This window comes from Rattus norvegicus, chromosome 18 (genome assembly GCF_021556685.1).
Source record: "Rattus norvegicus strain SHRSP/BbbUtx chromosome 18, alternate assembly SHRSP_T2T, whole genome shotgun sequence".
Classification (NCBI taxonomy): domain Eukaryota; kingdom Metazoa; phylum Chordata; class Mammalia; order Rodentia; family Muridae; genus Rattus; species Rattus norvegicus.
The window spans coordinates 7,202,009-7,216,328 of record NC_141551.1 but is presented as its reverse complement, the minus strand read 5'-3'; the positions used below and the strand labels follow the sequence as shown (position 1 = coordinate 7,216,328).

Here is a 14,320-nt window from a genome sequence, read left to right as displayed (position 1 = left end):
AATGACATGTGATATTAATTTAAATAAAAAGAATGATAAAATATATTTTAAAAAGTCAACAAACATTACAAGAAGGCACACATTGTACTAATTAATATCCTGAAAAATCTCTGTATTCCTAATTTTAGTTATTTTGTGGCTATGTGCTCTGTATACAAGTGGTTTTGGTTTTGGTTTTGGTTTTGGTTTTGGTTTTGGTTTTTTTTTTTTTTTTTTTTTTGAGGGTCTGGGTGCCATTTATTGACAACAGCTTACTTTGTGTTTTCTTTCCTTGATTGCTTCCTTCCGAGCACTGGCCCACAGCCCTTGCGAAGGAAGGGCAATCTCGGAGAGAGGGAGCAGGAAGGCAGGCACACATGTCCTTGGCAGGTGTGCTCAGCCCCGGCAGGATGCAATCCTTCAAGCTAGAATCCCATTGGGTATTTGAGAGGACCGATGTGGGGGCGTGGACAGGAAGTCTACCACAGGATTCACATCTCCTTTTAAGCCTCTTGTCCTATCCAAGTCTATCCAAGGTTTGGGTCTCTGGTGGGGACAGCAAAATTAGGCCCACCCACCTTGATGGGCAGATTCTTCACTCCATACCCTAGTCTCTCTCTCTCTCTCTCTCTCTCTCTCTCTCTCACACACACACACACACACACACACACACACACACACACACACACACCTACTTCCGCTAGTCACTGTTAAGAGGGAATGGCCTTGCAGTTAAGACAGACCATTTCCTCCTGCCCTCCTCAGCTGCATCTGTCCGGGTTCATATGGCTGGAAAAATGAAGGGCTTGCCTTTTGGTTCATGTGTGTGCGCCACTGACTGTAAACCTTCAATATATGGCAGAATGGAGTCTCTAGGTCTACGCAGGCTGCCAGCTGGCTCCCCGTCCACCACACACACTGCCCTGCCTTTCTTCTGCCAACTGCCAGCACCCAGGGTGGAAGGCCAGTCTGCATAGGCACTTGGCAATATTGGATATGAAAGTGGGTAAAAAGTGTAACAATAAAAGCTTCATTTGATAATTAGAGATCTGAAGTGATTTTACCTTTATTTCCTTCACGTTAAGCCAATCATTAAATTTCACGGTGATTTCCGGGGTGGGACAGAAGGAAGGCGTCATTCAGAGCGATGGAGGCCGTGGCCTGGTTGGCCTCACTGGGGGAGCTGGAGGAGCACGACTGCCCTGCTGGCAGGTAGGTGATGTTCTGAGAGCGGGAGAGCTGGAAGCAGCTTCCAGCTTTCGCAGCTCGATCAGGCCATCACCGGCGGTGGCCAGTGAGTTGGCGATCAGCTCAGCCGCCTTGGAGTCCCCCTCAGCAGAGATGATGGCCGCCGCCTTCTGCTGCTCAGCCTTTTCCACTACAAATCTGGCTCTCTCTGCTTCCTGCTGAGCCAACTGTTTGGCTTCCACGCCTCTGTGAACTCCTTCCCGAAGGTCAGATGTGTCTGGGACACGTCATCCAGGATGAGCCCAAATGTTGCTGCTCGCTCTGTGAGGTCACCGCTCACCTGCCTGGAGACCAGCTCTCGCTGGGTAATCAATTCTCCAGCATTGAATCGAGCCACCCACCGACTTGAGGATCTCTGTGGTGATAGAGGGCAGCACCCGCTCATCATAGTCCTTGCCAATGCTGGTGTAGATACGAGGAAGCTGGCTGGCCGCTGGCCGGAAGAGGATGCGTAGTGCGATGTTGGCATTCTGCAAGTCTTTGCTGCCAGTGATGACCCGCACATTCCGTGGTCGAGAGCCGCGGTCAAAGATGATTGGCTATATACAATATAGAACTCATATACATTAAATAAATAAATCTTAAAAAAAAAGACAGCAAATAATTACAAAGATGATTGGCTTTTGTACCCAAGGGATAAGAGAGTGAGTCCCTTCCTCTACCACAATATCCTGCATGCCACAGAATTGGTCAAAGATGGCAGCTCTGTGTCGGCCTCCACGTTATATAAAGCAGAGTTCACCACGCCTCCTGCAACTGCTAACGCCAGGCCTAACTCTCCGAGGGACTCAAACACTTTGGCAGCCATGACACCTTCTGTTGCTTCCACTCACACCTGCTTCCACTCTGACCTCCACGTGAATTCCCCCTACAAGTGGTTTTTAATGGGTTAATTTGGGTTTGTCAAGAGCATCTGAATTATTGATATTCAGAAATGTTTTATTCTTTCATATTTCCAATGTATTTTATGATGGTTATCAAATTAGTTAAAACTAATAAATGTCACATATTGACATACAAATACGCACACACACACGTGCACAGACATGAACATAAGATTAGTTAGAATTTCCCCAAATTTCTGCTCTTGCTCATTATATACCTACTTTGTTATCCAGACTTCTGCTGTATAGAGTGGAGCAACAGCTACTGACTAGACCTACAGGAGCCCCGGCGGTATTGGCTTCATTAAGAACACAGACCACCTCTAAACAGAGACTGAAGGAACACCCATTCAGAGCCTGCCCCACATGTGGCCCATACATATACAGCCACCCAATTAGATAAGATGGATGAAGCAAAGAAGTGCAGACTGACAGGAGCCGGATGTAGATCTCTCCTGAGAGACACAGCCAGAATACAGCAAATACAGAGGCGAATGCCAGCAGCAAACCACTGAACTGAGAATAGGACCCCCGTTGAAGGAATCAGAGAAAGAACTGGAAGAGCTTGAAGGGGCTCGAGACCCCATATATACAACAATGTCAAGCAACCAGAGCTTCCAGGGACTAAGCCACTACCTAAAGACTATACATGGACTGACCCTGGACTCTGACCTCATAGGTAGCAATGAATATCCTAGTAAGAGCACCAGTGGAAGGGGAAGCCCTGGGTCCTGCTAAGACTGAACCCCCAGTGAACTAGACTGGTGGGGGGAGGGCGGCAATGGGGGGAGGGTGGGGAGAGGAACACCCATAAGGAAGGGGAGGGGGGAGGGGATGTTTGCCCGGAAACCGGGAAAGGGAATAACACTCGAAATGTATATAAGAAATACTCAAGTTAATAATAATAATAATAATAATAATAATAATAATAATAATAATAATAATAAAAAGAACACAGACCACCCTGGGCTGCCAAGACACAGCCCACACACAGTGGTCAAGTGACCACTTGAACTCCTGCACGTCTTAAATTTTACTTTTCTCTCTGTCTTTTAAATCTCTGGGGACAGAAACAGGTCTACTTCATACTAAACATCCACTCTTGGGAGGAAAGCCAGCCTATTTTGTGCTAAGAACTGTCTATGGCTCAGGAAGCCACTTCTCAGTCCCCAGCTGCACTTGCATTTCATGAGACTCCCGTTTCTGCAGGCACCGAGACTCCATGTGGCTGAAAGGCATGAATCTCGGCACTTTACTGCCTTGGTTGTAAATGATTCCTCCCTGGATAGAAAAATAACACAGATATTAATTAACGTCAACAAAATGTGAATACTCTACTGTAAATCTGGCTGTCTGTAGGACTAGTTCGAGGGATGCTACTCTAGTCAACATTTGAAACTTAATAAATACTATGTGAATAACTGAGGATGAAGGCTATTTTTAGATGTATTTCATTAAGCCAATACTGAGAGGCACGGCACATTCACCGTTTCTGAATTTCCAGGTGAGCTATAGGACTCACTTAATCTACTCAGAAGACAGGATGCATAATTTCAGTGTCCAGATGAGGTGGGTGAATATAAAAGCTGAACTCGTGGTGAAGCAGGCTTGGTTCCGCGTCGACGGAAATGCTGTGTGGTCTTACACAGACTCCGCCGGAGCCATAACTTGGACAGAGCCTATGCCTAAAAGACGCCCCACAAGTTCTTTAAACTTGATTCCTCTGTACTGCAGACTGGCTGCTTTCCATTTTGTGTCAGCTTCTTCTTCTGTCAAGATAGAAGGTACTGGGGTTGGGGATTTAGCTCAGTGGTAGAGCGCTTACCTAGGAAGCGCAAAGCCCTGGGTTCGGTCCCCAGCTCCAAAAAAAAAAAAAAAAAAAGATGGAAGGTACTCCTGGAGGGCTACAGGACGGTGGTGTCCTTTTAATGACTTTAAACATGGACTTCAAGCATAATTAACAGTTTTCAGCTCTTGGGAACCAAGCAGCTTGCCGCGCTTGTCTGCTCAGTGATTACCGCAAACTGCTTTAGGCTTAGCGGTTTCACATTGCAAGGAGTGGACACAGGTATGGGGTTTATCTTCTTTTAAAAGGGGTGGGAGAACATTTCTCAGGCTTAAAGAAAATACAGCCAATGAAGTGCACTGTCTTGGGCAAGTCCTGTCATCATTACTCAACAATGTGGGTGAAGGTTTTTGTTCTGTCCTTGATTTCGGTTTGTTGGTTTTTGTCTTTGTTTGTTTGTCTGTTTTGTGCCCTAGGGAATTCCACATTAGTAGTAAATTTAAGGGCAAAGTTGGATGATCTGGAAGAACTTATTTTCAACACTTATAAGATGTTTTTGTTTATTTCCTATTTGAAATTGGATTTTAATATCCAATACATTCTCGATGGTAAGATAAGATGACTTCTTGTTTCTAAGGATATTAAACAAAGGAAAAATCAGTTCAGGTTTCTCAACATTTACATTTGCAAGCAAATTAACATAAAGCACACAGCTTCTTACATTCAGACCTATAAAGACTCTATATAATGGGCCATTTTACAAGACAAAAATAAAAGACTTTTTTAAAAATAAATTCTATGGCCATAGTGTGAAGTAACTTGGAGTTTATAGGATTTAAAAATAATTATTAACACTTGGCCTAAATTTTACAGCTTTCCACGCTTCGCTTCAGCTGAGAGAATGATTTATTTCTGAAGTATAGAAATGAGATGGAAAACTTCCCGGGTGCATTTCCTTGTGCTCCCGGGGACCAGCTAGCTTCACTTGCAGTGAATTATGGTGGTAAGTATGCGGATGCATTCAGCCCCGCTGCATAAAATACGCAAACGCTGTTTCTAAACAAGGCAGAGGTGTGCAAAATAAGAGCAATCACCAGCTTTCCCCCCTAAAGCCAGAGGAGCCGGGAAATTGAAGGCAGGAATGTTCTTCCTAGCTTTGAAAGTAGTTAAGTTCGCCCTGATTAGATTAGGAGAAGCTATGAATACATCAGTTTCATCTAAAGTAATATTTTGACAGGTGACGAAAGAACAATAATTTTAAAATAAATTCTTCTATACTAGGAAACCTAAATGCTCTTCTTGTCCCTTAAGACCTGAAAATTCCTCTTCTTCCTCTTTTTCCTCTCTTTCTTTCTGTCTCTCAGTCTTTCTGCCTCTCCTCGTGTTTCTCTGTGCGTGTCTCTCTCTGTCTCATTCTATCTTTATCTTTGTCAGTCTCTGTCTCTTCCCGTTGTGCCTCTCACTCTTTGGCTCTCTCCCTGTCTTCATGCTTCTTCCCCCAGCATTCCAAGCAGTTTCCTCAGTTAACTGTAAGGGAATGATGCTTGGGCCAGCGAAATTGGAGTCCCTAGACTGCATTTACCCTATTTGCTGTTGGGCGCTGTGCTTGTGGGAGGCACCAATGCACTGTTCAGGGGTGGGAGAATGCAATACAGGCTGGAGGCCCAAAGCTGCAGTTCCCTAACTCCCAGGCATCCAGTCCAGCTGGAAACTGAGTAGAGTGGCAATGAAAGGGGTCCAAGGGCCTGCAAGAAGGACCCTGGAGATGGGGGTTCCCAAACTCCTGGATAACCAGACATTGCTGGAAGTCATGGGGGGGTGGAGTGGGGTGGAAGGGTGGGTGGGAACAGAGAGGGCCCATGGGCTGAGGATGAGCCTGGGGTCAGGGGGAGGGGAACTCCAGCTTAGCTCATAGGTGATTGTCCTGAGCTTAGCAGTGATTGTCTAAGAGCACAGAGGGACCTTCTGTGGAAGACTCAGGCAGAGGCTCTGTAGACAAAGGCTTTCTCCATGCTTGCCATGGAAGTTCTTGATGAGAGAGACGGTCCTTGGTTCTAAACTCATTATTGATGTTCTTCATGGAATATGGGTGCATACTCCCTACTCATGGTAGACCAGAGATTAAATACCTTTTGCAAATAGGAATGTCCAAGAAGAGACAATTATTGGCTAAACCCTCAGGGCCTCTAGATACCTCACTAGCATGGAGAATTCTGTTCGGGGCTACATGACCATTGGTCATATCCAAATGTGAGGAATGTGATCACATGTTCTGGGCCAAGAATCTGGGAGCAGGAGATGCCTACCATTCTCAGATGGGTGCCAGGGTACCAGTGTCTCTGAACCTGCCCAGCCTTTTCAAGTTTCCCGGCACAGTCCACTACACCACAGCTACCAATGTTCAGTACCCTAGCTGCCTGCTTCTCTGTGGGAATCTCTACAGTGCTGGCAAAGAGTAAGAGAGACAATCTATCTGCCTTATTTATTTGTCTTTAGTTGGCAGGTACATCCCTACAGAGATCACTCACTATTTACTAAAGGACTGCTTGGATAAGGGCATGTGGAATAATAAAAGTAAAGTCATCCAGAGAGGGTAAGTGGGAGGTTTCCACATGAGGTACTTTTCATCTCTTTATAGATGCAGCTGAACATATAAAGTGATAACTGACTGCACAAGTGGTTTTTAAAACTGCTTGAAACATCCAAGGCATTTGGGAAGTTCCTACTCTCTACTGAGTTCACTTTGAGGAAAGACAACACAAACAGTAGCTATAAATTATATTGCAAACAACAAGAGTGACTGAGTGTCCCCACCCCAGGCCAGAATTGGGTGTCATTGCTTATTACTCTCGGCTCTCATCTATTTTTCAATGGAGAGACCAAAGAAAAAGAACAGAATTGAACCTTCTTATTGTCAAATAATTTCTAAGTCCATCCCTGCTACTTTAACAGAATACTCAAAAGTGAATATTTTAAAAAGAGGACCACGTCATTTACTATGGAAGCGTGGAAGTCAAGGTCAAGAGGTCCACTTGCTGAGGGAATTCACTCATACTCTGATATCCTATGGTAGAAGGCAGAAGGGCAAGAGAGCATCTCAGCGTAAGCCAGGAGAGTGAAACACATCCTTTAATCACTAACTTATGTCTATGATTAATCCATCCCTAAGGTCTTTGACCCATGACCTAATCATCTTTTCAAGGCACTACTTCTTATTGCTTTGTTGGGGATTGGATTATGTTTCCAACACAGGAAGTTTGCAGGACAGATACAAAGCCCTGACAGCAGAAAGTGCAAGAGCTCATGGCTAGGTTCGTTCTCTCTCTCTCTCTCTCTCTCTCTCTCTCTCTCTCTCTCTCTCTCTCTCTCTCTCTCTGCCTGTGTGTATGTCTGTGTGTACCTGTGTGTGCACATGCATGTATGAGCAGGTAAGCAGGCCTGAGTGCACACAGAGGCCAGAGGAGGATGTCAGGCATCCTGCTATCCCTAGCAGCCATTTTGAAACACACTGTAGGTTTAATCACTAGGCTCTATTCTACTCTATCCAAGGCAGCATTAACATTTGGCTCACAGAGTATTTTCTGAGTGTGAGCCTAAATTATTGACAATGAAACTGTATTTGGGGAAGGGAACCAGTATCTATTTTACTCATTTCCCTATGTTGACAAGTGATGTTACTGAAATAGCAAGTATCATTTGATACTGCTTTACAGCAATACAAATAATAGGTTCGTCCCACAGAACATATAAATTATAAACATTGTGCAAAGATGGAGGGTGTCTTTTGCCAAAAATGGCAAACAGATGTCAACTCTGTGTGAAGATAGTAATTCCTAGAGCTGGATGTTAAAGCCGAACCTAGAGAAGTGCTTCTCCTTAGCTGTTATGAGAACTCCCTCACATGTCCACAGAAGCCTGGTCACTGGACACAAGTTACACACTCACCACACAGCAGCAGCAGCACAGTACATTCTAGTATCATAGTATCGCGTGTGTGTGTGTGTGTGTGTGTGTGTGTGTGTGTGTGTGTGTGTGTGTGCTACAGTGAAGCTCATATGTGGAAATCAGAAGACAACTCTATAACATCAGTTTCTGTTTTCATCTTCTTTATTTCGGTTCTGGGGTCAAATTCAAATTGCGCCTTAGGGTGTTAACCCAAAACGGTTTGCCTGATGGGAAGCTCTTTCCTGGATGATTCTTTCTCATCGTGGTTCCCCACATGGAGGAGGTAGAGAAGTGAATGTGGACCTCCCTCATGTGGTACCAATCCCGTGGCAGGAAATCACTCATAAGTCAGTTCTTTCCCGAAGGACCGGGTTCTGACCACTTCCACTTCGGCAATCAAACTGCAGTGTGGGTCTTTCAGAGCATGCGCTCAGAGCACCTCACGCACCAGGTACAAAGGCTTGACTTGGCATCGTGCTTGGAAATGTGATTTCCTGTTTCATGCTGCAGTGCAGCTTGTTGCGCTGAAACTTTGATAGTTGGGACAAGAGTATTATCCTGAATGTAAGGATGTGATTATTAATGGAACCATCTCTATTCTTCAAACTGCTAAGGAACAAAATAAAAACAACATAAACGGAGGATATGGCTCTGTGTAGCTTTCACCTTAGTGTTGCTATCAGTCTTCTGTGTCTGATTTGTTAGCTTTGGTTAAAGGGATTAAAGAAAGCATCTGTTTACTTTGCAAACTCACTGTGTTACATTTCCAAACGGCAAAAAGTCAATTTTCCTCTGGCGAAGCCCTGCCGCTGACCGTGCTCTCGATAACGACAGAGGCACTGAAAGAGGTGGAGTTATGAGAGTGAAGCTTTGGAGAAAAAGAGAAAAATCCTGAAGAACTTTGAATGTTCCTTTTTACCACCGCATCAGAATAATAGCCTCTGAAATATTAGCATGTGAAGGGCAATTTCTGAGACCTTTGCCCCCCCTAAAATGAAGAAAGGTTGCACACATTTCTTCTTGCTGCTATGAATAATAAAAAGCCAGGGGATTCCTTGTAGCAGTGCTGGAATAATTATGAAATAGCTGATTAAGTTCAAAGTTAGTATGGAAATCTGTTCCTTTAAAAGTCTTTCATAATCTATCTCTGGAGGGAGATAATTCTATCAAATTTGAATTAATCCACAGATAATGGCAATCCTATCACACACCATTATGTATCTCTATATAGAAAATTAATAATTTATACATTCTCAGATTTCACATAAAAATAACTCAGGGCCAGATTACAGAAGGGATTAATTGTAAACACTATGAGTTATGACAGACACCCTAAGAAATGGATTAATCAACTTCAAACACATAACTTGACCTAACAATAATAGCCCAACCAGAGATAATTCTTTGGAGAATGGGGGAGGGAGGTTTGAATGCAAGTCACACAATGATCCCTTCATAGATACAATAAAACATTTTTAAAATTACACTACTGTTATCATTATAAAGTATAATCAGGTCCTCATATTACCATCATTACCAAAGCCTATAGTAGAATTAATTGTTCTTCATTTTAAGTCAAAAATAGGCCCTTTATCAGAAAGCCTAAGTGAAAGCATTCCAAAGAGTTCACATTTTGAATACTTAGACTCAAGATTAGCAGCTGGGATGTAAGAATATATCCATTTTATCTTTGATGATGTCCTGTGACTTTCTGCATCTTGGGACACTGTACATCACTTAGGAATTGCATGGAAAGTGATAATATATATGCTTTGTACTTGAAGGATAACCAAATTTAAAAAATCCCACCCCGTTCCTTTAAAAATGTGTGCTGAGGTGGACAAGATAAAATTCATCAGGGTAACCATTTTTAAATTAATGTCAAGTAATAGCCAGCTTATTCTCTCTGCTCTAAAGCAAGTTTACAGAGCTGGCTCACGCACTGGTCCCACCACACCCATACCATAGTCCATGGCACTAGCTGTGATGCTGCCTCTGTGAATTTGATTAGCAGAGGTACCTCACTAAAGAGTAGTAACGCAGTAGCTGTCATATCTCAGGGACTAAACCACTACCCAAAGACTACACATGGACAGACCCATGGCTCTAGCTGCATATATAGCAGAGGATGGCCTTGTTGGGGCACTAATGGTAGGAGGAACCTTTAGTCCTGCCAAGGCTGGACACGCCCCCCCGGAGTAGGGGAATGCCAGGGTGGGGAAGTGGGAAGGGTGGGTGGTTAGGGAGGGGGAACACACTTATAGAAGAAGGGGAGGGGGGATAGGATACAGGGCTTATGGATGGAAAACCAGGAAAGGGAATAACATTTAAAATGTAAATAAAAAATATAAAATATCCAATAAAAAACTGGTTTAATTCATTTACCTTCATCGTCTCCAGGTCTCCCCTCATTTATGCCATGTGTCAGAAGTTCCGTTTCTTTTAAAGCTGAATAATAATATCATTGTGCGTTTAGACTGCATCTTGCTTATTTATCCTCCAAGGAATCACGTTGGTTGTCTCCTCTCCTTGGAAATACTATAATGGATAAGGTAACCATAAACATTAAAGGGCAACATTTCTTCTGACAATCTGCTTTCATTGCATTGGTGTCTATGTCCCAAGAGGTGAGATTCCTGGTCATAAAATAATTCCACTGTCATCACTGTAGAAATCCCCACCCAACCTGTTTTGCACAGTGGTGCAGCATTTTACATTCGATACCAAGCAAAAATATGCAAGTTTCTAATTGCTCTGTATCCGCACCCACATAGGTTGTGTAATGATTTTATAAGCATCAAGATTATAATTAATAACCTTTCTCTTGAGAAACTATGGTTTCTCAAAAGTTCTTCCTAGTATGTATTGTGGGGTTCATTATGAACTTGTTGCTTTCCAGAGAAGAAAGATGTTAAAATTGAGGATGTAGAAAATAATATTTTCTGAGAACCCGTGTGCTAGCTGGCATCTCTCACTGCTTTCTCCCACATACCTGATGTGAGCCTTTTCACAAAGTTAGACTCCTGGACGTGTTTCCACACACTTTTAATCTTAACAATGAGGAGAGACTAACATAGGATTATAAGTTTATGCCAGTTTGCACCACAGAGACACTGTCCTTGTCCTCAAAACTACCAGAAGTCAGTCTTGAAAACATACATACAAGGAACATTATATAAATTGAATAGATTATATAAATGTATACACATTTATGTTTGTAAATATAATCTGCTTCTTTTTTTTCTGTGGACTATCTCCTCCTCTTGGAAATACCATAATGGATAAGCTAACCATATACTTAGGAATGTTGTTAATAACTAATAACTAATTGTTATTTCATGCATGTACATGTATTTATATATATGCATGCATACAAACACATGTATGTATATAAATACATATATATGCATGAAATAACTAGTGAGAAAAGAGGCCATGAATTTGAAGAAGATCAGGAAGAGATATACTGAAAAAAAGTGAAGGGAAATTTGTCATTATGTTAAAAATCTCAAAAAAATGCAAGCAAATGCTGATAAAGGAAAAGTATAGTCTTAATAGTTTTGAATAAATGAGATAAATCACTTAACCTTCGTAGAGTTTTAAGCTGTATGTAAATCACAAGCTTCCTAGGATCCGGGATGGAAACTGCTCATAGTGCTCCTCTCCTCACATCTAGATGATGTACATTGAATCGCACGGTTGCTGAGTGATTCCATGCAAGGTACACAAAGAACTGTCCATTGTAAATGTATCATGTTGGCTAGCTGATTTTTATGATTTCAGCATTGTAAAAGGCAAGCCACAAGCAAGAATTATTAAATGCATGTCAGCAACATCACTACAGTATCAAGTGTTGCCAAAGTAAAAATGATGACCCCTCCCCGCATCCTCATGACATTGGAAGGAGAGCTCAATTCTAGAGAAAAGATAACTGAAGGAGATAGAGGGTTGGGCCAAACCCTTCTGTCAAGAATGCCCTTCTCTTAGCATCTGTAGGATTTTTGCTTGTCTAATCTCATGTTTCACAGAGGTTCACTCTCAAGCACACTTGGTCCTCCATCTTCTAATAATCTCTCTGTACACATTCTATCCCTTTGCTGACTTTACCAGCTTTTGTCACATCTTCGGAGGCATGGTCACACTGGAATGGCTGTCTTTCAATGTTGCTTACTTAGCTCTGAAGAGCAATGAGTGAGTGTGTCGTTCAAAGGTGAATCTAAGTCTATAGAGCCTGCTTAGTAGTTGATAATGGTCTAAGCGATGGAACACAGAAATGCTTTCAGTAATTGATAAAATAAATATAGTGGAAAGTATTCACAGTGTGACTTCAATTATTTTAACTTAATTTTTATACTGTGTGTGTTTGCATGTACACATATTCATCAAAATGAAAATGTGGAGGTCAATTCTTTCTTTCTGAAATATAGGTCTTGAAGATCAAATCCCAATCATTAGATTTCCAAACCAAGTGCCTTTACCTACTGTGCCATGTGGCCAGCTCCTAACTTTAAATTTATAGGGATTTGCAATTTTCTATAGTTTAATTTTTGCACTATTCAGTTTGAACTTCCCTAGTTACATTCCAAACTAACAAAACCCAAAAATATATGTAGTTATGTTTAAAGAACATACAATTCTTTCCTGCATGCCTTGAATTTGCTTAATCTCTAAATTGGCTATTTCTTCATTTCCATGTTCTTCATGGAGTTCTCATACACTGAAATCTGACTCAGACCCAGGTGATTCCATCCTACCAGAGGGAATGTCCCTTATCCTGGCCAAGGCTCCCACACTTCTCAGCAGACCCTGTCATTGTCTCCGGTTCTCCAGGCATCTGTTCTTGCTGCCTCTTACCTGGACACAAGCTCCTGATTACAACCATGCTTCTTGGCTCAGCTTTGCATCATGTGAGGACAGAGATGCTAGCTGTTTCTCCATGCGACTGTAGACACAAAATAAGACCATGCTCACATAATAGCTTAAAATGGGCTTTACCTACGCACAACTCAGGCCCTCTGTGATTAGCCCCAGTCCTGCACTCCACTGTAGCCCCTTGTATGTGATAAGCACTGCCTAAAGTCTTCCCTCACTCAGCCCAGTTTGACAGGTTAGATCTATAACTACTGTGACCCTGAAAGCTAAGCCCTCTAGGAACCTCTTAAACAAACAAAAAACTTGGTGCCGGATTCTTTAACTTACTAAGTCTTTGAAAAACACTAAAGTTACGATTAAAGTTGACATAAAAACATGGTATCTTAAAAGACGCCAAGGCATTTAATGAAGCCAGGAAAATAAGAGAATGAAAACTAACCAAGACTTCCAAACTAAAAGCAAACAAGTAAAACATTAAAATTGATCTACTCATTTGTTTGCTACAACAAAAGATATTAACAGTATGAAGTGGTTCATTTGAATAATGTTTCTCAAAGTCTGATGTGCATCAGATGTGGGTGAAGGGATTAGTCTAAAAGTGTAAATCTCACCTTCTCCCAGACCTGGCGAGCCACAACCTATTGTCCTGTATGTAGTGTCTGTACTTTAGAATCTGAAATATTTTTTATATGGACAAAGTAAAAACTGATACACTCTGTATATCAAACACATAGTACTTTTAGCAAGACAAACACATAGCTTATATCAAGATTTATATATAATAGTTTATATCAAAACATCTCATGGTATAAATGTTTACTTGCATAAACCCTCTAAAACTCTCCAAAGGATATATGCTGAAAATACAGTAAATCAGAATGTTAGATATACTCTTAATTTTTTAAGGATGATAAAAGCACCTTTCAAAGGATGCATATCAAAAGTAATAGACACTAAGCACTTTAAAATAATTCTATATTGTGAAAAGCAGGTCTTGCATGTAAACACTCTTTAAAATAGAAAACAATAGAAACTTTTTTGTCCATACACTGAACAAGGGCACCAGATGTTCCTGTGTTACCCAATAGAGTTATGAAATTCTCGTGTAGACTTTAGGGCATGCATATAAAAACCTGTTTCACCAATGGACAAAGGAAAACAAAATTACAATTATTCTCCGAAACTGTAATCTTACTTCTGAAAACATAAGAGTTTGTAAAAGAAAATGCATTCTTACAGTGATAATGAAAGTACTCTGAACCACCCCAAATATTTCCACACTAAAAATGACAAGTGTGAACTGTCCTTTACTCCATAAGCATTGAAAATCAAGAAAAGCATTAATTGTGGTTGAAAGCTGGCTCAATAGTTAAGAGGGCTAGCTGCTCTTGCAGAGGACTGGAGTTTGGTTCTAATAACTTGTTGGGTGGGGTCAGAGTCATCTGTAACTCCAGTTCCAGAGGATCTAGCACCCTCTTCTAAACTCTGCAGGAGGGGTTGGGGATTTAGCTCAGTGGTAGAGCGCTTGCCTAGGAAGCGCAAGGCCCTGGGTTCGGTCCCCAGCTCCGAAAAAAAAAAAAAAAAGAAAAAAAAGAAAAAACAAACA

At 41.8% G+C, this 14,320-nt stretch overlaps 1 pseudogene; it reads right to left on the bottom strand.

Annotated features, from left to right (window-relative positions):
• Window positions 1-861: 861 nt before the first annotated feature.
• Window positions 862-2,035, bottom strand: Phb1-ps12 (prohibitin 1, pseudogene 12; annotated as a pseudogene).
• Between the last annotated feature and the right edge of the window lie 12,285 nt (window positions 2,036-14,320).